The sequence below is a fragment of the Berghia stephanieae genome, chromosome 4, assembly GCF_034508935.2.
Source record: "Berghia stephanieae isolate SIO BIC M18660-M18661 chromosome 4, UCSD_Bste_1.3, whole genome shotgun sequence".
NCBI lineage: Eukaryota > Metazoa > Mollusca > Gastropoda > Nudibranchia > Aeolidiidae > Berghia > Berghia stephanieae.
In genome coordinates, this window is record NC_088363.1 from 2,508,735 (window position 1) to 2,517,562 (window position 8,828).

The window sequence follows — 8,828 nt, forward strand, 5'->3', positions numbered from 1 at the left end:
TATTCTCGGTTACAAAGGAAATCAAAATAAAGATAGAGCACATAAGGTAGTCTCTGATTGTCTTGGGATTTAGACGCCTGTAGTTGTGACCAAAAATAGACATTGTCACCTACTCACCGGCCAATCAAAGAAATACCCCGATTGTGACACGACACGCGACAACGTTGTGTTGTTTTTGGCGACGACGACGACGACGAAGTTCGCGACAAACAATCAATTAAAAATGAATAGGATTAAATTATTACCCCACGTTGTCCGTCATGAGCCATAACGCCCCAGGTTTGTGTTACAAATGAATTGGTTGATTACGTGTTTTATTATATCTAGAAACTTATTGAATTTGAAATTTGTAAATCAATTTTTAAAAGTTGAGCTTTTATATAGCGCAATATCCACTAAACGTGCTCAAAGGGACAAGGGTCCTTGACCAACAGCAACACGTAACATAGAGAAGGTGACATGACGCCTGTTAGGCGATAATACATTTTTTCCGACAGAGACAACACTGTTAACAACCAGGTTTTACACCTGAGTACGGTGCGATAATGTGAGTAAAGAGTCTTTTCTAAGGCCACACAGCGTAGCGGCGGGTGATCGAACTAGGTACTGTCAATATCCTATAACATCCATCAGTAACCCCCCCCCCCCCCCCCCTTTCTCTCTCTCTCTCTCTCTCTCTCTCTCTCTCTCTCTCTCTCTCTCTCTCTCAGACACACACAACACAGACTCATTCGCTCTCTCTCATACACACAAACACACACTCACGTATTCTCTCTCTCCCACGCATAGATACACACCCTCACACTCATTCTCTCTCTCTCTCTCTCTCTCTCTCTCTCTCTCTATCTCTCTCTCCCACCCTGTCCCCTCACAACATACACACACACACTCACACACACACACATACACACACACACACGCACGCCACACACACACACACACACACACACAATAAAACGTGACAAAATATTCCCGGATTGCAATGATGATCCCCTCAAGCTGAATAAAAAGATTTCTATACTTAAGTATTTTGGTGATAGGTCTCATATGAAATTTGGACCCACGATTTGGAATGATCTCCCTCAATCTGTGAGATTCTCGAGCTCAATAGACATTTTCAAAAAAGCCCCGAAAACACATCTTTTCAGGAAATATTTACTTAATTGAATTTTAAATGTATTGTATGTGACATTTATATTGATGATGTATATCAATACCTTTTATGCTCTTAATCGTTTAGATACCTTGGTTGATTTTTTTAAAAAGCGCTTTGAGGTTTCGACGAAAGGCGACATATAAATACGCTTATTATTATTATTATTATTATTATTATTATTATTATTATTATTATTATTATTATTATTATTATTATTATTATTATTATTATTATTATTATTATTATCATCATCATATTATTATTATTATTATTATTATTATTATTATTATTATTATTATTATTATTATTATTATTATTATTATTATTATTATTATTATTATTATTATTATCATCATCATCATCATCATTATTTTTATTATTATTATTATTATTATTATTATTATTATTATTATTATCATCATCATCATCATTATTATTATTATTATTATTATTATTATTATTATTATTATTATTATTATTATTATTATTATTATTATTATTATTATTATCATCATCATCATCATCATTATTATTATTATTATTATTATTATTATTATTATTATTATTATTATTATTATTATTATCATCATCATCATCATCATTATTATTATTATTATTATTATTATTATTATTATTATTATTATTATTATTATTATTATTATTATTATTATTATTATTAATTATTATTATTATTATTATTATTATTATTATCATTACAGCGCCGCAAATTGAGCTTGGCGAGGTGACTTGCTCAAGGTCACACAGAGCAGCGGCGGGTGATCGAACTCGTTACCTTTCGGGTACGAAGCAGAAACCGTACCACTGAGCCACGCTGCCCCCTAAAACATTACCCATATGAGAATTGGATAAAGTTGTAATGTTGTATTAAATAAAATTACACAGACAGACAAAACCTGATATAGCGCAATTCCAGACATTTAAACTTTATAACCCTTCTTTGCGGCTATGTGGTCTAGTGGTATGACACTCGGACCGGAAACTGTAAAATGAGTACCTGGCAGTTAACAACGTTGTCTCTGTCGGACAAAATTGTAATATCGCCTAAAAGGCGTCATGTCATGTCTTGTTCTACATGTTACGTGTTGCTGTTGGTTAGGGACCTTTGTATAGCACTTTGAGCACGTTTAGAGGACATTGCGCTATATAAAAGCTCACAGCTCAAGATTTGGCATCTTGTTCACACCGAGACCACACCGTTTAGAGACGGGAGGTCACCAATTCTTTTGAAAGTGAAAGATAAGTTTTTAAAATGTAGGGGCCTATCACTCCGAGCCATTCGACCCATGTAGCCGGAGTTTATCCCGGTTTCTGTGGCATGAAAGGGTCAATAACAATTGCTTGCTGCCTTTGATAGTACTCATTTTACAGTTTCCGGTCCGAGTGTCATACCACTAGACCACATAGCCGCAAAAAAGGGTTATAAAGTTTAAATGTCTGGAATTGCGCTATATTAGGTTTTGTCTGTCTGTGTAGTTCTCTTTAATACAACATTACAACTTTATCCAATTCTCATATGGGTAATGTTTTAGGGGGCAGCGTGGCTTAGTGGTACGGTCTTTGGTTCGTACCCGAAATGTACCGAGTTCGATTACCCGCCGCTGCGCTGTGTAGCATTGAGCAGTCACTTCATCCTAGCTCAATTTGAGGCGCTGTACTGCGTCTAACGCCTGGGTTATTCCATTCTCCCCTTGGAATAGACCCTAGAGACAAATTTCCCTTACGGGATGTATAAAGAGAATTTTATTTATTTTATTATATTTAATATTCCGGACTGTAAATAAATTCAGTTTTTAGCATTTAAATCACACCGATTTTTATAACAGTTTTGAGCCGATGTGTCACAAATGTTTGTTTTCAAAAAAAAAAAAAAAAAATACTATATAGTAAACGTTACCATTACACATTATATATATATATATATATCACTTTTGTAGTGGAGATATCAATAAAAAAAAATCTGTAAATTTGTAAATAAATTTTTTAAAGTTGATCTTTTATATAGCGCAATATCCACTAAACGTGCTCAAAGCGCTTTACAAGGGTCCCTGACCAACAGCCACACGTAACATAGAGAACGTGACATGACGCCTGTTAGTCGATAATATATTTTTTCCGACAGAGACGACGCTGATAACAACCAGGTTTTAATCCTGAGTACGGTGCGATAATGTGAGTAAAGAGTCTTCTCTAAGGACTCAACTATGCGCCGAGCACTTTCGTTTTTTTCCTTAGGCAAGATTATTTACCCCCAATTTACTCACTTTGACAACATTGGTGATTCCTGTTAACATCAGACATCCTGTTTGAAGGTTATCTATATTCCTTCATGGCATGCATAGGCAATGGGATAAAAAAATAGATAAAATTCCCTTTATTAATCCCATAGGGGAAATTAATCCCTAGGGTCTCTTCCAAGGGAAGACTTGAATAACCCAGGCGTCAGCCGCAGCGCAGAAACGAACATTCCCACAAGGAAAAACGAAAACTGATGTCAACAAATTAAATGATTTTTACTGTCGTTTTGACAGGCTCCCACCTGTTCACAACGGTTTGTCAAATGACAATGAGCCACCTCCAGATATTGAAGAAGAAACCGTAAGCTCCCTCTTCCGGAGATGTAAAGAACATAAAGCACCAGGACCAGACAACATTACCGGAACTATTTTGAAAAACTGTCACCAACAACTGGCTATACCTTATACAAAACTTTTTCAAAGGTCAATCGATGAACAATCAGTGCCAGTACTTTGGAAAACATCGATTGTCGTTCCAGTTCCAAAAAAGCGTTGTCCGACCGTATTGAATGACTTCCGTCCAGTGGCGCTTACATCACTTGTAATGAAATGTTTAGAAAAAAATTTAAAATCTGAGCTCCTACAAAAATGTTATGACCTGAAATTGCTAGATCCGTACCAATTTGCATACCAGCAACATCTCAGTGTTGAAGACGCACTATTAACCGCCACAAATTCGATCTCGAAACACCTTGACCAAACGCCCTCGAATTACGCCAGAATCCTGTTTGTCGACTTTTCGTCAGCTTTTAATGCCATGAACACAGATATTTTGCTTCAAAAGTTGTGCAGCATGGATATTCCAAACTACCTTATTAAATGGTATAAAGAGTTTCTGACCCATAGACCGCAATGTGTAAAATTGGGTGAACATATCTCCAACAAAAGAACGTTGTCGAACGGATGTCCCCAAGGCTGTGTGAGTTCCCCAATCCTGTACATCTTATACACCAACGACTGCAGACCATCCTTTGAAAATTGTTTTATAGTAAAATATGCAGATGATACTGCTATTCTTGGCTTATTAAAAGATAAAGTTACCGAAAAGAATTATTTCAAACAAATAAATATATTCACCGATTGGTGTAAACAAAATCAGCTTGAATTAAATGTTGAAAAAACGAAAGAACAGGTGTTTGGTGTAAAAAATAAAAACGACTTAAAGTGTGTGGCGATCGGTAAAGATGATGTTGAGATAGTTGACTATTTTAAATATTTAGGAATAACCATTGATAGTTCCCTCAATTTCTCTCAACATATTAATATAATATCTAACAAAGTTGCCCAAAGATTATACATCCTAAGGAAATTGAGAACATTTCAAGTAAGGAAAAAAACTATGTTAAGAGTTTATGACTCATTGATTAAAAGTGTAATTGCGTTTGGCTGCACCATATGGTTTGGAGGATGCCGACTTAAAGATAAATCAAAAATTTCAAAATCTATCAAAGAGGCATCAAAAATAATAAACCATCCTCTTGATGGAGTAGAAAGAATTCATGGAAAAGCAATAGAAAGGAAAGCATTCTCAATTACCAACAATAAAAAACATATTTTATACCATGAATTTAGTCTTTTACCATCTGGGAGAAGGTTTTGTCAGATTAAATGTAGAACTTACAAGTATAAATCAACGTTCGTTCCATCAGCAATAAAAATTTTGAATATTTCATATGGTACAGAAAAACCAAGGATTGATTCGTTGACTGATTAACTGATTAATTTATTTAATGTAAGATTAACTGACCATTTGATAATGATGATAGTTTTTGGTGTCGAATTGCCACAATCGTAACAAATTGAAAACGAAAATGTTGTGTATATCGCACGTGTGAAAGAGAGAGAGAAGAGAGAGAGAGAGAGAGAGAGAGAGAGAGAGAGAGAGAGAGAGAGAGAGAGAGAGAGAAAAAAAGGAGGAGTGAAATATCTGTTCAATCTTAGAGTTATCGTTTAACATCATAACAAGTGTAACTAAATGACAAATTGCCATATTTATGGACAATAAAGATCTATTATTATTATTATTATTATTATTATTATTATTATTATTATTATTATTATTATTATTATTATTATTATTATTATTAAATGAGCTATGGTGAGGTGACTAGCTCAAGGCCACACAGCGTAGCGGCGGGTGATCGAACTCGGTACCGTCAATATCCTATCACATCCATCAGTAACCCTCACTCTCTCTCTCTCTCTCTCTCTCTCAGACACACACACAGACTCATTCGCTCTCTCTCTCATACACACAAACACACACTCACGTATTCTCTCTCTCACACACACACACACACACACACACTTATTTTCTCTCTCTCTTTCCGATACACACAAACACACACTCATTCTTCTCTCTCTCTCTCTCTCTTTCCGATACACACAAACACACACTCATTCTTCTCTCTCTCTCTCTCTCTCTCTCTCTCTCTCTCTCTCTCCCACCCTGTCTCCTTAACAACATACACGCACACACACACACACACAATAAAATTGACAAAGTATTCCCGGATTACAATGATGATCCCCTCAGCATGAATAAAAAGAATTCTATCTTTCACTTCTGGAGGTCCCGATAGCTCAGTTTGTAGAGCACTCGCTTCACACGCAAAGTGACCAAGATCGATCCCGGGTGCAGTCGAGATTTTTTTCTCCCCCTCCCTGTCCACCCAGCAGTGATTGGGTAGCTGGGTCTCTTAGATCTGGCGGAAAGTACTAGACAAACGAGGGCCTATCAAAAGGCAGGAAGCAATTGCTATTGTCCGTTTCACGCCACAGAAACCGGGATAAACTCCGGCTACATGGACCGAATGGCTCGGAGAGATAGGCCCCTGTCTGGAATTGCGCTATATAAGGTTTTGTCTGTCTGTGTAATTCTCTTTAATACAACATTACAACTTTATCCAATTCTCATATGGGTAATGTTTTGGGGGACAGCGTGGCTCAGCGGTACGGTCTTTGCTTCGTACCCGAAAGGTAACGAGTTCGATTACCCGCCGCTGCGCTGTGTGGCCTTGAGCAAGTCACCTCATGCTAGCTCAATTTGAGGCGCTGTACTGCGGCTGACGCCTGGTTCATTCCATTCTCCCCTTGGAATAGACCCTAGAGACAAATTTCACCTACTGGATGAATAAAGAGAATGTTATTTATTTTATTATAATTCATATTTCGGACTGTAAATAAATTTTGTTTTTAGCGTTTAAATCACCCCGACATTTTATCGCCGTTTTGAGCCGATGTGTCACAAATTGTTTTTTTTTTTTAATTCACTATATTGTAAAGGTTACCATTACACATTATATATATAGAATGCAAATTGTCACTCACATTTTTTGTGGCCGAGAAACGAATCGTCTCGGCCACAAAAAATGTGAGTGACAATTTGCATTCTATATTAACTCTAACCATCATTATCGAGCACTTTCGTATCTACGAGTACCCACCAACACTCATATATATATATATATATATATATATATATATATATATATATATATATATATATATATATATATTCACTTTTGTAGTGGAGGTATCAATTAAAATAATATTCAAATTCTTTCTTCGCCTTAAAAAAAAAAAAAGAGCAAAATCAAATAAAGAGAAATATTGAAAAACTAAAACAAAAACAAAACAAAAACAAACGAAATAAAAACAACACAAACAGCAATAATAGAAAAACAAGCACCACCCCCCTCCCCCAAACCCCCCCCCCCCAAACAAACAAACAAACAAACAAACAAAAGCAAATAAAGTATCATAACAAAAAAAAAAAAAAAAAAAAAAAGAAGAAAAATACACAGAGATGACTCCCCCTCCCCCACTCTACTCCACCCCCACCCCCCCCCCCCCCGAAAAAAAACCAAAAAAAAAAACCCCGAAAAAAACAGAAAAAATAATTCAAAATCCCAAATAATACAAAACATAAACAAACAAACAAAAGACACAAAAATAGAAGAAGAAAAAAAACCCAAACACACACACACACAAACACACACACACACACACACACACACACACACACACACACAACCTCCACCCTCCCCCCCCAAAAAAAAAATAAAAAAAATAAATAAAAAAATAAAATAAAGCAACAGCTCATCCATGTTGTCACCTGGCACACTGTGTATATATTGACTTTGGTACATCTGGGAGTAGCGACCCCCCCCCCCCCCCCTATGTGGTTATGTGGTCTAGTCGTATGACACTCGCTTTCGGATCGGAAGGTCCTGGGTTCGAGCCTCGCTCGGCGCATAGTTGAGTCCTTGGAGAAGGCTCTTTACTCACATTCTCTCACCGTACTCAGGTGTAAAATGAGTACCTGGCCGTTAACAGCGTTGTCTCTGTCCCAAAAATTTGTAATATCGCCTGACAGGCGCCATGTCTCGTCCTACATGTTATGTGTTGCTGTTGACCAGGGACCCCTTGTAAAGCGCTTTGAGCACGTTTAGTGGATATTGCGCTATATAAAAGCTCATTTCTCTCTCTCTCTCTCTCTCTCTCTCTCTCTCTCTCCTCTCTCTCTCTCTCTTGGATTTCTTCTCGTTATATCCCCCTCCCTCTCTCTCTCGCTCCTCTCTCTCTCCCTCTCTCTCGCTCTCTCTCTCTCCCCCCCCCCTCTCTCTCTCTCTCTCTCTCTCTCCCTCTTGATTTCTTCTCGTCATTTTCCCCTACCCCTCCTACCCCCCCCCCCCCCCCCCCCATTCCTCCTAACAAGACAACACCAATATTATGACCAAATAAGTATTCTCGGTTACAATGGAAATCAAAATAAAGATAGAGCATGTAGTTGTGACCAAAAATATACATTGTCACCTTCTCACCGGCCAATCAAAGAAATACCCCGATTGTGACACGACACGCGACATCGGTGTGTTGTTTTTGGCGACGACGACGAAGTTCGCGACACACAATCAATTAAAAATTAATAGGATTAAATTATTACCTCACGTTGAGTCAAAACGCCCCAGGTTTGTGTTACAAATGAATTGGTTGATTACGTGTTTTCTTATGGATAGTATGCACTTGGCTAAGAAGTTCACAACATTGCCATCTGGAAGTAAAACTGGCGAACACACAAAACTGCGTGTAACTTTGAAGGTTTATAGTCTGGTTAATACAGTTTAGTGAGAAGTACTCATAAACGCGGATGGCAAAAAACAATAACAAAGACATGAGTGACGTCATCTTCGAGCTATCTATAAAAACTTATTGAGCAAGGATTTGTAAATAAATAAAAAAGAGTTGAGCTTTTATATAGCGCAATATCCACTAAACGTGCTCAAAGCGCTTAACAATGGTCCCTGACCAACGGCAACACGTCACATATAGGACAAGACATGTCGCCTATTTGG